The 18,242-nt window shown below is 42.7% G+C and overlaps 1 long non-coding RNA gene across 2 annotated transcripts; it reads right to left on the bottom strand.

Annotated features, from left to right (window-relative positions):
* Positions 1–1,168: 1,168 nt before the first annotated feature.
* LOC134480527 (uncharacterized) lies at positions 1,169–17,638 on the bottom strand. Of its 2 annotated transcripts, XR_010054929.1 has the most exons (4): positions 8,450–17,638; positions 6,101–6,232; positions 5,248–5,431; positions 1,169–1,450 (listed from the first exon to the last, which is right to left on the bottom strand). It is a non-coding gene; the product is annotated as an uncharacterized LOC134480527 (long non-coding RNA). The 2 variants fall into 2 exon arrangements; XR_010054928.1 differs by having other exon boundaries at positions 1,169–5,431; positions 8,450–17,632.
* Between the last annotated feature and the right edge of the window lie 604 nt (positions 17,639–18,242).

The raw sequence follows: 18,242 nt of genomic DNA, 5'->3' as shown, positions 1-18,242 counted from the left end.
ACAAAATGGTGTTTAGAGCTTCAAATAAAAAAAGCCACAATCAGGAAACAGAGAATTGTATGCCTCTGGTTTTCTTCAAATATGCTCAGGGCCTGGGTTGGTTCTGGGCCCAGGCTGGACCAAGCAGGGTCCTACCGCTGAGTGCTCCTCTATTCCTGTTTCCAGAGGCATCATGCAGATTAATATTGGGCCAGAGATGCGGGCAGAGGTGGGCAGAAGTGGATTTCTGTCGTGTGGTCTCAGGATTATCTGCATTTCTGGGTGTTCAGCACTCTCTGCCACAGAATTTGGTTGTAGGCTTCCCGATTGCTTTAATCTCCCTTATACCATGTTTAAATGTCCTGGGAGATATTACTGAAAAGTTAATGTTTATCCCATTAATTTGTTCAACACTCTTATCCACAGAGTATAATTTAGAGGTAACCATATATTTGACAGCAAGCATACACAGTGGGTAAGATATGCATGATGAAGTTGAAATTCACAGAGTTGGGAACACAGAGAAAAGTGACTGTGTAACTGTCTTTGAATCTCAGTCTGACTGGGAAGTGATTTTGATGCCCAGTCCCCATGAGAATGCACAGATCCATCCCTCCCTGACAGCTGTGGGACTTCAGATGTTGACACTAATGATCAACAAAGAAGGTTCGTAAGAGTGAAGAGTTTGAGATTACTCCTTTATTGACCAGAATACATCCAATTTACTTGATAGTAACCAGATGCAGGTAGTCATTATATACAGTCTGTATCCTTATCAAAATAAAAAAGCAAATGAACAAAACAACAACACATAAATAACAAAATTTCAAATGAATAGGAGGAAAACCAAAAAACCAAAATAATCAAACTAAACCAAACTTTAAATAGAGGAATTGCGCTAAGCATTCTTTTGCTGCTCCTTTTGCAGAATAGACTTATAGCCTGTAGCTTGCCTCGGAGACATAGTAGACAAGCAGTTAGTGATGGTAATAATCTTTTCAAGGGGAGTGGAAGTAGGTCTGTATTGTTGGAGTGGGGGCATTAAGGAAAAAGCCATTCAATATTGAGTATAAATGATATTACAGCCTTTGTCTCAGAGTCTTTCCAACGCGGTGAACTGATCTCCATGAAACTCTTCTGGATGACCCATCAGGACAAGTACAAATTTACACGTGCACAGTCTTTCTGGATGACCAGCAGCTCTTGATTGATGTGCATCACCACTTCTCTGGGTCCCTCCAAAAGTGCACACTTGCTGGAGAGAGCTGAGGTGAAAGTACTGCCTATTCAATCCAAAGAAGTTAAACTAAAGGAGGAAAGTGCAGTCCACAATTGCTATGGACATTACAGATGAGATGCAATAGTGGTATATTTGCTGTGCACACTTAGTTCTCCTCCTGTAGCACTTCTCTCCAAGGGAGATCTTGTCGTGGTCTGTGTCATTTCGAGTTTCTGATGGAGAACTTCAGGCCTAGCAGAGCAAGGGAAAAAAGGTTTGGTGAGTGGTTGTCAATTCAGCTCTCCCTCTTACATCAGCTCTATTCAGTTGGACAATCCAGCATGACCGGTCAGCTGAGGTCAGTCCCTGCATCCCCTAGTGTCATAGAGTACCTGGGCTTGGATTTATATCTCAGCTTTTCAAACTGCTAGAATTTGAACTGTGGACTATGCACTGTACTGGAATTAAGAGAAAAATGAGCATATTTTGTCACTGGTCCAGGTTTATTATATTGAATAATACCTTGTAGCTGGGTCTGAATCTGAGTTCAAGAATGGTATGAGCAACCTAGAATACCATGTGGATTCCTTCTGGAGAACATGCCCAGAATTGTGGTGAAAGTTCTGATTATGTTAGCACTGAAGGAACCTGCCTAGGTTCAATTTGTAACCACTGAATCTGCAAATACACAGAGAAGCCATCTCACTTCAAATCCATGCTCACTGCACAGATCCTGTAATCACTGAGAATGTGCTCACAGCATACACAAGGAACATTAAAGTTTATTGTGATGGAGAAACATAACAGCACTCCTGTAAGACTATGCTTATTGTAATGCAATTCGTGAGATGACAGAAGAGAAAATGTCCTCAGATCTTATCAGAGAGTTAACAGGAAGAAAGAAGTACAAAATACAAAGAAATCCTGAGGATTATACATATTGTGTCATGGACAAAATTCACATAAACTGTACCAGAACAATACTCTGGGTAGTTCTTTAGGTGACTGATGGGGAAAACCTTGTCAGTGGTCAGCCATCCAAAAAGGATAGTTATATAGAGACAGGAAATCCAATTGGCTTCTGCCAGTCTGTGTTCCTACTTGATCTCAAAAATATCAGAATGCTTCTACAATGTTCCTCCCAAGCAACTTTCCTGCTTGATCGGTTCTTTCTGCTTCAGAATGTCCTGCATTCTTTCCTCTAATCCTTCCTTATCCTGGTCATCAGATGAGTGTACTGTCAATGGAGGCATGCATGCATGTGTGCACACAAAAACACACACAGACACACAAACACACTAATACAAACTCGCAAACACACAAGACATTTGTGTTTACACAATATAAACATAGTACATTGCAGTGTTTACTTTCCCTTTTAATGCTTAATATAATGATTCCCCAGGATACTCTGGAGGCATAAAAACAAATGTTGAGTGGGATATGTACATAGTGGTCATAGCCTACAGACAGCTCAGTCAGTGATGTGGTGTCCTCCAATAAGCCGACATAGAATCAGTGTTCTTTCCCTATTACCAATCTGGCTTAGCAAGTTCCCAAGCCTGAGTAGAGCAGTATTGTTTCCCAGCAAATGATCATATGTTGGTGGTGGACTAGACTCCTGTTCTTGTTCACTGTTTCAGACTGTCCCCATAGTGTGCAGCTTCTTCTAATAGGAGCTGTCTTTACCATACCCTGAGTGACTTCATGCCCAAAGCTATGACCCCAGAATCTTAGGAAATCTCCATAACCAGGATCCATATGAACAATTTTTCTACCTATAATGTGATTGTGTCACAGATATTTGGAGTAAATAAATAAATGCTTACATGGATGATCTCACACTGAGTCATAACCCAAAAAGGGCTCCAACCTCTCATACAGTTTCCCTCCTTGGACCACTACAACCCAGATGTGCTCTAGTTGCTCTAGTTGGACACCTATTCTTTTCTCTGGGAACTCTGGGTCAACTTACACTCCTGTTCCACTTAAAGAACATGGCTTCTCACAGGCCTTTCTGATCTTCCACTAACAGACCCGTCTGAATTTCATCATATCTCCTGACTCCATTGAGGCTGAAATTAACTGAGAGAAAATGATGTTGATTGACAACACTTGCAGAATGCTATACAGATAACTTAGAAGAGTGCTTTGGATTATCTGTGCACCTAAAGGGGCTCCTGAAACTGCCCTGTTCTTGCACCACAGCATAGCTATGGGACTTTTGCTGGATGACGATACAACTCCAAGCAATTCAAATTCTCAATGAATAAAATCCAAGCCAAATTCCCAGGGGAAGCTGTAGTGTGCCAAGATAGCTGGAAAGAAGTGGTAGCAGGCAATGTGGAAAGCAACCTTGGAGAAGACACAGTGAGTGACACAACCTTCCAGTGGGCTTTCACAATTCACAAAGAACAGAGAAGGATCATAAATCAATGGATTTTATAAAGCAGCCCCCCTTACCTCCATGTACTCCATTCCTTTGATGTGATCCAAAGGATTTCAATGCAGATCAGTCATTTTTTCCCTAATCACTTGAAAATCTAACTTTACAAGTGTTTTGGGTTCTTTTGCTGTACAGAGGTAGGTGGAGATTCCAAGTGATTGGGGTTCTATATTTGATATTCATGGAGGCAAAGTGAACACTTAGATTCTTTTTCTCATGAAACATGGCAATAGAGACTCACCTGTGCAATTATGCACAGGGAAACACACACACACACATACACACACACACACACACACACACACACACACACACACACAAAAGAACCCATACTAGAAGCACTTGAAAAATCATCCAGAATTAAACCCACAACATGAGCATAAAAATGCTGAGCCACAGCTGGTACACACACACACACACACACACACACACACACACACACACACACAAAAGAACCCATACTAGAAACACTTCAAAAATCATACAGAATTAAATCCACAACATGAGTATAAACATGCTGAGCTACAGCTGGTACACACACACAGGCACACACACACACAGAGTCACATATACACACACTCACTAACACACACTCACACACACTCACACACACACACAAACACACACATACTCTATCACACACACATACAGACACACACACAAACAAGCACAGACACACACACAAACAAGCACAAACAGACACACACACACACACACACACACACACACACACACACACACACACCAAAAATTGCAAGTCGGCAGAAAACAATGAAGATCCCATCATACTGGAGGAACAACATAATATAGACTATTCAAAGCAAGTATTTTAAGAGAGAATCACTACTCAGCCATTTTTCCCGAGAGGAACAAAAAGGCCTAGATAGCACTCTTCTTGATGAGAATGGGGGTAGATAACTCTGTTCTTGAAGTCTCAAATCTCTCATGCCAATTGTCAGGTTTTGAGAACACCTTTCCACATCCCTGCTTTTCCAAGCATCTATAGAGTATAAGGTCAAGATATGAACTCTCCAGCAACACTCGAACAAAACAGGACTGACATGCTGCTCCTCAGGCTCTGTCAGGTACCCATGATTTAGGAAGCATGAAGAGATGGTCTTGATATACAGGGAAAATGGTGGAGAAAGAACAAATTCACCAAAAGATGACAATGACAACCATTTCTTTGGCATTTCGACCAGGCTCTCCTCCTTCTAAACAATTTAGTTCCTGGAATCTCACAGGACCCCTCCAAAGAAAATGGGCTCTGGGCTTTTGCTTCATCCCTCAAAGCCCTGCTCTAGTCTAAAGAGGGGCTCCCACATAGCACCCTCCACACATATGGCATGTAGTGCTGTGATGTGTGATCAACCTATCTCCCTTAATAAACTGCAGATTCTTGAAGAGCAGGAGCATTTGCTTTCCAAACATGCAGTTTCTTGAAGATGGGCTATCTCCACAGAAAGCCTTGTAAACCATCACATGAATGAACACTTGGATGAGACCTAGGTCAGGACATGGATCAGTCAATAGGCAGTTACATTGGTTTGTCTATGGTTATGGTAAGACATGAGGACACCCTGACCCTGAGGACTAACCCTACCTGCTGTTGCTTGGCACTGGGGTCACAGATGTTCATTCCAGCCTCTTCACAGAGCCTCTTTGTCTCCACAGAGGATGCTGGCAGTTCAGTCTGCTCCACCAGCAGTTCTCTCTTCTCATTCAGCAAAATCTGTATATTGTTCTCCAATTGAGTTTGTTCACGCAGGAGCTGGGAGTGGCTGATGCTGAACCACAAACAAAAAATGGTAAATCCCAGCCAGCTTCTATTTGCCTGTCACTCTTGCAAGTACAATCATCCCTTCAAGAGTCCTCATCCCCAGAAATCCCCAGACTAGAGCCACACTATACAAGTTAGCACCAATTAGAGGAGGTCAAATCCAGAGGACACATTCCCTGTGAATGAAAGTACTTCTGAAAATCCTGACACTAAGACGGTTTATATAAATCAAGGTAGAAGAAATGGTCCATAGGGGAGCTCATATGTCCATAGTATGCTGAAACCATCTGCAAGTAGAGGTCAAATCCCCTCTGAGGGAGGATAGAAGACCCAATAGCTATATAGTCTTTCCATGTGTTTCTCATGGATCACAGGTCTTTAAATCTCCTGTCAGAGTCCTAGAGATTCAGAGTTGATTGATATTCCCATCATGGTGCAAACCTTTTCTATCTAGAGGATCCTTATTGGGGAAAATAACAATTGGAGGGTCTCCTACACCCTTCACATGTAGGACAACTGAGTCCAAGAGCTACAAATCTAAGACTCTTGCCAGGAGGCAGGCTTCTTGTTAAGAGTCAGACACCATGGAACCAGAGCCCTGACTTTTGTTCAAAGTCATACAGGACAGAAGCATTCCCTGCCTAGTGCTGGGTTCTCATCTCTGTCAGCGACTCACCGGTAGGAACTGTTCACTTGTATGAGCTCCTTGTACCTCTCCATGGCATCACTTATTGAGTTGGTCATCATTTGCATTGCCATCATTCTCATCTCATGTTCAGATTGAAGTACTGGCAATTCGACATCCAGCCTGGGTTAGGTCATGGCCAAAGGAACAAATAACCATCTGAACTCACGATTTCAGAATTAGGAGAAATGTAAATAAAAATATATATAATAAAAAAGTTCAAATTCAAGGAATGGTGGAAGGGAAGAAAGTGGCAAAGTCAAAAACCAGACCAAAACCCAATAGTGAGACTCAATCCACAGAAAATATGTCCATGTAAATAAGCAAATTTTGTTTTGAAATAAGGACTCCTTAAAAGCCTGGGGAGATATGGTTCTGCAAAGACTTACTATATAGGAGTGGGCAGAGCCTGAGAGCTGCCTGATTGGAATAACAACTGTCAAGAATTTATTCCCACAGTGACCCTTTCTAGGTCACAATAAACCATCACTGGATAGTTAAAAAAATAAAAAACTAAAGATCAAAGCAGGTGAAACAAATTAGGTAAAATCAGACTGTTCTCTCAATTACTTAAACCCAGTATATAGCACATACTTGCTCCTTTGAAGTAGTTGTACTGATTAAACTTATTATCCTGGGCACAGGAGAACAGAGCCACGGTACCAATTGGAGGGACCTGACCTTCAAGAGCTGGCCAGGTGAGCATGATGGAATTGACTAGTTCAGGAAGAAGATTCCTCCAGTCTGTGCCACAGCTTTGGGCCCAGCGAAAGCTGTGATGACATTTCTCTTGTTTTGAAAGCAGGTATACTCAATCCTTGGTTTCTATAGTTACATGAATTCCCAGAGGGCATAACTAAGTTTGACAGGGAAGAGGATTTATAGCACCTCCTACCCTCAGGAGAGCCCTGGGTGCCTCCAAGGTATACAGAAGGAGAAAAGTGCTCTTTTGATCAGTGTGGGCCTCCACGTACTCATCACTATCATGACCTGCAAAGTGTTGATCAAACAAATCCTCAGACCCCATCAAAGGTCCCAGACGTCCTGATCCTGAGTAAAACACCACATATACTTCCACATACACACATAGCAACCCATATCCAAACACATTTAGAATGCCAACTACATCCATGGAGGTGCCATAGAATCAGTGTATAATGAACAAATTCAGAGGAAAGAGTGATGACCTGCAGGCATTTCATTCACTCCCACAGTTGCAGCAAGTGTGACAAGGTCATTCTAGCTGCTGACAGAACCAATGCCTCTCCAACCACCTCAGGCTAAACTACAAAAAAGGTTAACCCTAAACACACACAGCACCTAGCTTATCTCACAAGGTAATGCCTGCCAAGGCTCCTTAAAATCCAGGATGAGAGGCGAAACTCTCTCGTGCTATGAGGAAATCTCGGGTTAGCAGAAAGAGAGCACAAGAATGTGAACAGGTTACTGGGCATAATGACTACCTGTGGTCCCACTCATCATAGATATAAAGGTCCAGAATTTGATAAAGTTCATCCCTCTCAAATTGACACTTCTTGATTTCTAATTTGAGCTCCTCCAGTTCCTTTAGAAGCTCCTCCTGCTTACTGATGACACTTTGGGATGATGCCTTCCTACCAAAACCTGTAGATAGATAAACCCAAGTGAATTTGTATATTTGATGGACCACGGGCAGAAAAGATCCTTCTGAATCCCAAGAGGAGGTTGAGGAAGGGAAAATGGTAGAGACTGGGTGAATCCCTGAAAGAGCAGAAAAGCTTTCTTAAAGGTGGATTCTTAAGCTATGGCCCTCTTCCCAACCTCTAATGCCATACACGTGCCACACTCACTATTACAGGACCCCTCACCCTGAAAAGTATAACCTGACTGATACATAAACATCTGGGACATTGTTATCTCATATCAGATGTGGTACAGTCAATCCTGGAGTTCATAATGCTTAGCACCATCAAGCTCTAATCATCTGTGTTCCAGCCCAAAGTGTCTAAAAACTCAATTCATGACTAGGGGTGCATCCATCCTTGTTCTCGCCATCAGAGACTTATGTAACCCAAAGTAATCTAGAGGATGAAGTGCTTCAACTCCCAACCATGGATGGTCACATTGTTAATCTCACAGTGCCTCCTCCTGCCATTCATTGACACTCACATTTAAAAAGCTTCAAGAAAAGACACTGAAGGCACCACTTTCTGGCTTTCTCTCAAATTAAAGATTAGGAACTCCTGACTCTTGGTTTGCCTTTGAGAAATCCCAAGGCTCCTGATTGTAAGGCCTAGTCTTAGAAGGCACATCTCAATCCTACCTCCTTGAGGATGTTCCCAAACTCTGCCCAGAACTCACCAAGCCTTCCCCAGAATGATTTCCTCCTTCCTGTGTCACTAGAGAGCGGGTCAGCTTCCCTCTGACCTGGTGTGGTCTCTCCTTGATCTTCCCTTTCCTTCAGAAATAGCCTGAGCAGCTGGCGAAACATGCCTGCTTGTGAACCCAAAGGGAACTGAAGGAATATCCCAAAGGCAGTTGGTGTCACCACAACACTGGTGACATCACAGAAGATTCCAGGGATCTCTTAGATACAATAGAGTGTCCAGTGAAGGGCTTACTGATGATGTCACTGGAAAGTTCTATGGCCTACCTACTAACCAACTCTCTCCAAAGTGATGAATTTCTGTGGGGACCCTTTCCTCCAGTCTCTCATGTGTCACTGGGAATACCATTTGGCAACCTCTATTTCAAAGCTAGATGTTTCTCTCTGCTTCATTAGAAGTCAACAATGCTTTTGCTGGGGAGAGTTGCTTACAACCCTAAATTGGAGAACAGATTTTTCTTAGCACCCAAATCTCTAGGGACCAAGGAGGGGGCAGTTTTTTCTTAAATCTACTACCCGAGACAATGCATGTGACATACATTTCGATTCCTAAGCTTTTCCCTTTTTGTGGAGGCCAATATCTTTCTTCTATACCTCTGAATATATAAAACCGAGAAATAGTTGATTAGTGTGCAGTCCTTGACAGCTGACATTGTTTCCAATTACATATCCATGTATTTCACAAAATCAATGGTCTATAATCCTATTTTTTTGCAATAAAAACTCCTTTTCCTTGGGAACATAGGGACCAACTACAGGGCATATATAAAATAATAAATTTCTTTCCCTTTTATATGTTAAGTAGGGCATCCTCCCTTTCTCAAATATAACAAGACAATTAAATTGGACGTCAGTGAGCAAATGTCAACTTGGAGCTTGTGTTACTACATTGTAACCACATAGCCATCTCATCTCCAATATCATTCTTCCTGAATAGGCAAGTCTAGGCATGAGAATATTGGGGGCTGCACCATGATCCTTTACTCCTACCAAACATAAGAATCAGGAGGATGGGAAGGGAGTGGAATGGCCTGAGTTCAGGTTGAACCTCAATTTTAATGGGTCCATAAGTTCAGGAGGGAGTCCATTTGGCATTGTGATATATGGATTCTGTCTTCTTATCCTTGGTGTTATAATTCCACCTGAATGTGTGCTATAATGCCACCCCACCTCACAGATGTAAGAGTGAAAATCATGTTTGACCTTTCTGGGAAGAGCTCTGCCTTTTACTACTATCTAGAGTTATACAACATCACTTTACAAAGCTCAGAAGAGAGGGGTGCAGATGTGCACCCCTTAGAAGTTGAGGATCTTTTCTTCTAATTAAGGCACTTGTTTTTCCTATGTAATTTTTCCCTTGCTCTTTTACTAATGGTGGCTGACTTCTTTCCTGGCCTGAGGTAAAGTGGAGTCCAATCTTTTGGATTACTGAACCTTCTATTTTTGAGATGACAGGCCCACCAAGGGTCCTACTGCATACAGAAGGTATGAATAAGTCTCAGGGGCTGGAGTAAGTTAAAAACGTCTGTGACAACAAAGAACTGATTAAGAAAACAAGAGACCAGCTGCTCATCAAGATCACAGTTGTATGATAGTAAGAAAATGTGAATAGGGCATCAGGTGAAGAGATAAATTAATTAGGAGGTCATAGGCCTAGAAGGGTTATCCTTTGCTCTCAGTGGAGCTGCCATTCTTTCTGCCATTCCTCACCCTCTGCCACAGGACCAGAGACTTCCCCAAACAACTGGCTGGCCTTGCCAAAGACCTGGCAGGGCTTCTCCCTGTAGAATAGGACACATAGAGTCCTTGAGGACTCACCAAGAGGTCTCCTCCACACAGGTTCCTTGTTGTCAAAGGGAAATGTTCCTGCAGAATCCTGCCATGGCAGCAGGAATTTCAACCTGGCTGCTCTTGGTCCAGCTCACTGGGTACAGGCCTGAGGCCCAGGGGTATCTGGGGAAAGAAGCAGCACGCACTACCTCACAGCTCTCTCTTTGTTGGATGCAACTGCTAGGACTGTGATGGGATTTTTGTTTCTTTGTGTGTTTATTAGAAATACCTACAAAGCTGATTAAAGTTGTAACATGCCTTCATACCCAGCGTGCAGAATGTTTTTAAATCGTTGTTGTTCCTGTTTTATGTTTGGATTTTGTTTTTTCATCCCCTCAGGAAATTTCCCTGTGCTTAGAATGTTAAGCATGTGCTTGGTAGGGATCGATTATTCAAGTTAGCCAAAGTTTTTGTTCTCAGTATCCACTCCACAGATGATGCCATTTCTTACTTTCAAATAAGAAAACAGTCATAGAGAAGTAAATTAACCTGTAAGCTATCACAGAAGAAACACATCATGATTGTGGAATGGCACCCCAGTATTTTGTATTTCCTAAGTTATTTTTATTTTAAACTTTTTTTTCTTTTTCTTTTTTTTCTTTGTTTTTTTTTCTTTTTTTTTCCGGACCTGGGGACCAAACCCAGGGCCTTGCGCTCACTAGGCCAGCGCTCTAGTGCTGAGCTAAATCCCCAACCCCTATTTTAAACTTTTTTATTGGATTTTTTGGGTACATTTCATTTTTTTTTAATCCTTAAAGGTATCTTTTATTCCTCTCGTCCCATTTACAAGGTGGAATTTCACCTTTGATTGTTAGTCCAGATAGTTTGGTCAATGGCTTAGACATCACCTTGGCCTAGTTTCCTTGGCATAAGCTGTGTTAGAAGCAGGCTCAAAGGTTCAGGACTCAACAAATAATGAATTCCACTACATCTGGATCCCTAGACTCACACCCAGGAAGGGACTGGATTTCCATTCACTATTTAAAAATAAGATGCAGTTCATTAACATGTAAAAAATTTCTCACGTATATTAAAGTGATTACCATGGTCATACAGTTTTTCAAATACCTGGCATTCATCTTTTTCCAAATCCTAAAATTTCTTTCTTATTCACATTTTCTTTTTTTGATTATTTCTTAGTATTATTATCATTTTTTAAAATTTTAGTTTTTTTACTAGATATATATTTTTTATTCAAACGTTATTCCGTTTCCCAGCTTTTGGTCCATAACCCCCCTGCCTTGCCCTCTCCCATATGTATGGTCCCCCAATCCACGCCACTTAGAAACCCCTTCTTGGATATTCCACTGCACTGAGGGTCCAACCTTGTTAAGAACAAGGGCTTCCACTTCCACAGGTGCCCCAACAAGGCTATTCTCTCCTACATATGCAGTTGGACCCCTGGGTCAGTCCATGTATAGTCTTTTGCTAGTGGTTTATTTGGTTGGCATTGCTGGTCTTATGGAGTTGCAAGCCCTTCAGCTCTTTGAATCCTTCCTCTAATTCCCATAAACGGCGTCCTGTTCTCAGTTCAGTAGTTTACTGCTAGCAATGACCTCTTTATTTGACATGCTCTGGATGTGTCTCTCAGGGGAGATGTATATCCGGTCCCTTTCAGTAAGCACTTTTTAGCTTCATCAATCTTACCTAGTTTTGCTGGATGTATATATATGGGCCACATGTGGGGCAGGCTCTGAATGGCTGTTCCTTCGGTCTCTGCTTTAGATTTGGCCTCCATATCCCCTCCTATGGATATTTTTGTTCCCCATTTTAAGAAGGAGTGGGAGCATCTGCACTTTGGTCATCCTTCTTCTTGAGTTTCCTGAGATCTGTAGATTGCATCTTGGGTAATTTGAGGTTTTGGTCAATATCCACTTATCAATGAGTGCATACTGTCAATGAGGGGTGCTGAGTATCTGGAAGAGAATGAGGGACTAGAGATGTGAAGAAGGACGCCAAGATAAGAGTCTGATCAAGGTGACAATTTTATTTTTCCCCAAGGCTGAATTTGTACCATAAAATGGGTAACAGAGAGAGGGGGAAGTAAGAAACACTTACGCACGCCAAGGACACAATATTCATGTGGTCAGGGAATCCGCTGATGTTGACAGGTTGTCAGAAAGGTCACAGGTTTGTCATATCTATTAGTCAGCAGGATATTGGTTTTTTAGAAAGGTTATAGGTCATGACATTGGGTATCTTAACGTCACACGTTATCATATGATTATTCATCTTGACCACCACATTTGTATTACTCTTCTGCAGCTGGCTGGGGATTTTCCATGAAACCCGTCATACTTAATTCTAACCATAATAATAACATCAATAATGGAGGGCTTCAAGGCCATTGCTCCCAACAGCATACCGAGTGTGTTTTTCTGTGATTGGATTGCCTCACTGTGGATGATATTTCCTAGTTCTTTCCATTTGCTTATGAATTGAACGTAGTCATTGTTTTTGAGAGCTGAGTGGTACTCCATTGTGTAGATGTACCATATTTTTCGAATCCATTCCTCTGTTGAAGGGCATCTGGGTTCATTCCAGCTTCCGGCTATTATGAATAAGGCTGCTATGAACATAGTGGAGCATGTGTGTTTGTTGTATGTTGGAGAATCTTTTGGGTATATGCCCAGGACAGGTATAGCTGTGTGTTCAGGTAGTGGAGTGTCCAATTTTCTGAGGAAACTTCAGACTGGTTTCCAGAGTGCTTGTACCAGTTTGCAATCCCAGCAACAATGGACGAGTGTTTCTCTTTCTCCACGTCCTCCCCAGCCTCTGTTGTCACCTGAGTTTTTATCTTAGACATCCTGACTGGTGTGAGGTGGATTCTTAGGGTTGTTTTGATTTGCATTTCCGTGATGACTAAGGATGTTGAGCATTTCTTTAGGTGCTTTTCAGCTATTCGATATTCCTCAGCTGAGAATGTTTTCTTTAGCTCCGTACCCCATTTATTAACAGGGTTGTTTGGCCCAATGTACTCTAACTTCTTGTGTTTTGTGTATACTTTGGGTATTAGCCCTCCATCAGATGCAGGATTGGTAAAGATTCTTTACCAATCTCTTGGTTGCCTTTTTGTCTGAATTACACTGTCCTTTGCCTTACAGAAGCTTTTCAGTTTTATGAGGTTCCCCCATTTGTCGATTCTTGATCTTAAAGCATAAGCCACTGGTATTTTGTTTAAGAAATTTTCCTTAGTGCTCATGTCTTCGAGACTCTTCCCTACTTTTTTCTATTAATTTTAGTGTATCTGGTTTGATGTGGAGGCCCTTGATCCACTTGGACTTAAGCTTTGTACAGGGTAATAAGAATGGGTCACCTTGCATGCTCCTACCTGTTGACCTCCAGTTGAACTATTTGTTAAAACTGCTATCTTTCTTCCATTGGATGTTTTAACTCCTTTGTCAAAGATCTAATGACCATAGGGGTGTGTGTTCATTTCTGTGTCAATTATGTTCCACTGATCTGCCTGTCTGTATGCCAATACCATACAAGCTATTGCTTTGTAATACTGCTTGAGGTCAGAGATGGTGATTCCCCCAGAAGGTCTTTTATTGTTGAGTATAGTTTTTGTTATCCTGGGTTTCATGTTATACCAAATGACGGCAAATTGCACTTTATAAAGAATTGAGTAGGAATACTGATGGTGATGGCATTGAATCTGTAGATTGCTTTTTGCAAAATGGCCATTTTTTACCATATTCATCCTGCCAATCTATGAGCATGGGAGATCTTTCCATCTTCTGAGATCTTCTTCAGTTTCTTCAGAGATTTGAAGTTCTTGTCATACAGATTTTTTACTTGCTTGGTTCAAGTAACAGCAAGTTATTTTATATTATTTGGGACTATTGTGAAGGGTGTCATTTCCTTAATTTCTTTCTCAGCCTGTTTACCCTTTGAGTAGAGGAAGGCTACTGAATTGTTTGAGTTAATTTTATACTCGGCCAGTTTGCTGAAGTTGTTGATCAGGTTAAGTAGTTCTCTGGTGGAATTTTGGTGTTGCTTATGTAGACTATCATATCATCTTCAAATATTTCTATTTTGACTTCATCCCTTCTAATTTTTATCCCTTTGACCTACTTTCATTGTTTGATTGCTATGGGTAGGACCTTAAGTACCATATTGAAAAAGTAGGGAAAGAGTGGGCAGCCTTGTCTAGTCCCTGATTTTAGTGGGATTCCTTCAATTTTCTCAGTTTAGTTTGATGTTAGCTACTGGTTTGATGTATTTTGCATTTTCCTATATTTAGATATGGGCCTTGAATTCCTGATATTTCCAGGACTTTATTAATGAAAGGGTATTGAATTTTGGTAATGATTTCTCAGCATCTAATGAAGTGATCATGTGTTTTTTTTCCTTTGAGTTTCTTTATATGGTGAATTTTGTTGATGGATTTCTGTATATTAAACCATCCCTGCATCCTTGCCATGAATCCTACTTGATCATGATGGATGATTGTTTGGATGTGTTCTTGGATTCAGTTTGCAAGAATTTTATTGAGCATTTTTGCATCAATATTCATAAATCAAATAGGTCTGAATTACTCTATCTTTGTTGTATCTTTGTGTGGTTTAGGTATAAGAGTAATTGTGGCTTCATAGAAGGAATTTGGTAGTGCTCTCTCTGTTTCTATAACTGGTAAGCCTAAAACCCCTGTTCCTGAAAGTAACAGAACTTACAGAAAATACATACTTTCTTATCATTCCTCCTCCCCGATGGTCAGTGATTTATTGAGCACCTACTACGATCCTAGCACTGTGCATCTAAGGGTGTAATGGTGAATAAAAAACTTAATAAAAAGCTTCATTAAGGAATAAAGAAAAATGAAACATAATTTTGAAACTCAGAGTTAAATATATGCAATACCACCATTTCTTTAACTGGTGATTTCTGAAAAACTCATCATTTTTTCCATGGGCTCCTACAGTAATGACACTAAGCCTTGATTTTGTAAGACACAAATAGGCAACTCACACTTCATTCTTGGCTCTCAAAACTGTCAAAGGGAACAGCACTGTTGCTGTCCATTGTGCTTCCCTATCAATCCTGCTATGGATGGTAGTACATTCCAGTCTTTTTAATGTGTAAACAGGCCACCACTTGAGGTGAAAGGTTATTACAATTACCCAAACCGGTATATTATCTAAAATTTTCACATAGCATTTTACTGATATCACAATGCAAATTCACCACAAATATTTAACCAATGAAAACAGAAATATTGAATAGCTCTGCAAATAGGATCAATGATCATATACACTTGAAAACAACTATCATGGAAACAAATGATGTTATAGGAGAAAAGATACATCATTAAAAGGTACAGAAGCAGCAAAAAAGACACTACATTTCTTGGTTTAAAAGTTAGGTGATACACTTGATCTTTAAAGACAGGCAATGTACTTGATCTTTAAGCCCTTCAACTGTGCCCTGTCCACATAGAAACTGCAGTAGATGACAATCTTTTGTAAGATTTATTTATTTATATGTGAGACAATGCATCTGTCTTCAGACACAACAGAAGAGGGCATCAGTACTCATTACAGGTGGTTATGAGCCACCATGTGGTTGCTGGGATTTGAACTCAGGACCTCTGGAAGAACACTTGGTGCTCTTATCCACTGAGCCATCTCTGCAGCCCTCACAATGGCCTCTTACACAGCATCACAGTGGTCTATTTCACTAGATGGATCCAGGGTGATAAAAGAGAAACTTTCACAGTTCTTGAGCACTTCTGAGTTCAAACACCACCAGTGCCAACTCTGTGCTGTTGGCACATTCTGACCTGTTCCTAAGGGTTGTCAGCCACAAAAGGGACGGGTTAGCCCCAGACAGCATTCACTGCCCAATCCTAAAAACCCCATCGATTCTGAAAATGCGACATTCCATGCTTGCTCCATATTTGAGGAAGCCAAATGGTTGATCTGGCTCAAGGCCCTACTTTTCTTAGCTCATCAACTTTCTTTTTCCACTTCTTGTCACAAGAAGTATTTTTTTTTTATGCTGCAACTACACTCCAATGTGTGAAGGAAACCACCATAAACTCTGGGTGCCACCTCTTGAAATTTAAAATTCACAAAACAATTCATGGCTTTCTAATCAGCATGGAACACAAACAAAAACAAGAAAACCATTCCAAAGGAACTTGCTGATCTGGAGGTCTTCTCATAGCAGGTAGGAAAGAATTAAATTATGCAGAACTGTAATCTCTCAGAGCTTTGGAGGCTAAAAAAGAGGAAATCTCTGTTTATGTTCCCTTTCTCCGAGTAATTGAAGGAGGGTATTTTACATCCTCCAAATACAATCTCTTGCAAGGGGCAACCAATTACAAAGTAGATCAGAAGAAATCTATTAAATAATAATTCATTGCCTGAGGTTTTAAGGAAATATTTTCCCATGATCCCTGTCCTTTAACATACAATGGAAACATTACAGGGAGTGTGCCACCAGGCTAAGCTGCCTCTGAAAAGCCTGTCCTGCCCTTGCAGGTACAGGCCATTTAATTCCAAGTCATCTGGAGAGAGGTGACAGCCCCAAGTTGCTCTGGGGATGTCAGAGCACAGCTCTCATGCACACTGCAGAGCACCTCTCTATTCTTTCCCAATGCCATAGGCTTTCCAATCCCTGCTTCAGCTCTCCATACATTCCTGAACCCTCCCTTCCCCTACCCAGTGGGCTCACTTTGCATTGCCTCCTTCTGCCACTGCTTTCCCAGGGCGGGGGAGGGGGGCCAGAAGGAGCCTAAGGAGGGACGCGGGTCTCCTACCTACCTTGATGATGCTGCTCTTAAGGTGCAGCCCGCCCTGCTTGCTGCTTGCTGTCCCTGGGGAGCAGACCGGAGGTCGGGCTAGGGGTCCGCGGGGGCGCCAGGCCTCCAGGTCCCCTGGCACTAGCCTCTGCTTCTTCCCAGGAAACTGCATGGTGGAGTCGCCTTTGGTTTTTTTTTTTTTTTTTTTTTTGGAGCTGGGGACCGAACCCAGGGCCTTGCGCTTCCTAGGTAAGCGCTCTACCACTGAGCTAAATCCCCAGCCTGGAGTCGCCTTTGGAAACCCCGCCGCTGTCTTAGCGCGCCCTCCCGTGGCCGAGGTGACCCCCAACGCCGTTACCGCCCCCTTCTCTGTCAGCTTCTTCTGATTTTTCTTTTCTTTTTTTTTTCTTTTCTCTTTTTGTTCGCGACGTGGCGCCTGGGAAGAGCTCGCCTCCAGGAAGGAGGACATCGTGCAGGCAGAATCACCTCTGGGCCCTGCCGGGGTCGGAGAGGGAGAGAGAGGAGTCAGCTTGGGCGGCGGCGCCCCGGCTGCCGGCACCCGCGGAAGGAAAACTCGCCCAGGCACACGCGCTGCTGCTGGCGCCAAATATAACGCGGGCGCCCGGTCCCCTCAGGCCCCGCGCTCACCCACGAGCTCCGCGTGCCTGAGGCCCGGCTCTGGCGCGGTCGAGCGGCCGGGTGGGAAGGACACGTGTGTCCACTCCGCGGTGCAGGCAACACCGGGAGGCGCGACACGGGGAGGCGCGTGGTGCGGAGCTCCGGGCTCCGCTCAGGCCCCTCAGTCCCCTCTCAGGGCTCGGTGGAGGCCGGGGCGGCTTCTTCGGGCCTAAAGGCCCACCGTGACCAACCCGCGGCCATCACCTCTGGAGCTTCCAGGTGCCCCAGGCTGGAGGCTTGGGCATGGCGATTGTGGTTGCCACTCTCCTAGGCCGGCTCAGCAGGGCACAAGCCACCACCTGCTGTCCTTGCCTGAAGGCATTTTGATGGGGCTAAGAGCCCACATCCAGCAGGCGAGCCTCAGGGCATGGGGCCGGGGTCTTGGGTCTGCACCTTGTTGCCAGCCCCTCACACATATGGCAGCATCACACCTATGGCTCCTTCTACCAACTGCCACTAATCACCATTTTGACATTCCATTACAGTGTTGTCAAGAAGAAAGATTGCAAACAAAC

The sequence above is a fragment of the Rattus norvegicus genome, chromosome 9, assembly GCF_036323735.1.
Source record: "Rattus norvegicus strain BN/NHsdMcwi chromosome 9, GRCr8, whole genome shotgun sequence".
NCBI classification, from domain to species: Eukaryota; Metazoa; Chordata; class Mammalia; order Rodentia; family Muridae; genus Rattus; species Rattus norvegicus.
Note: the sequence above shows the minus strand (reverse complement) of the source record. Positions and strands in the feature narration are given on the sequence as shown.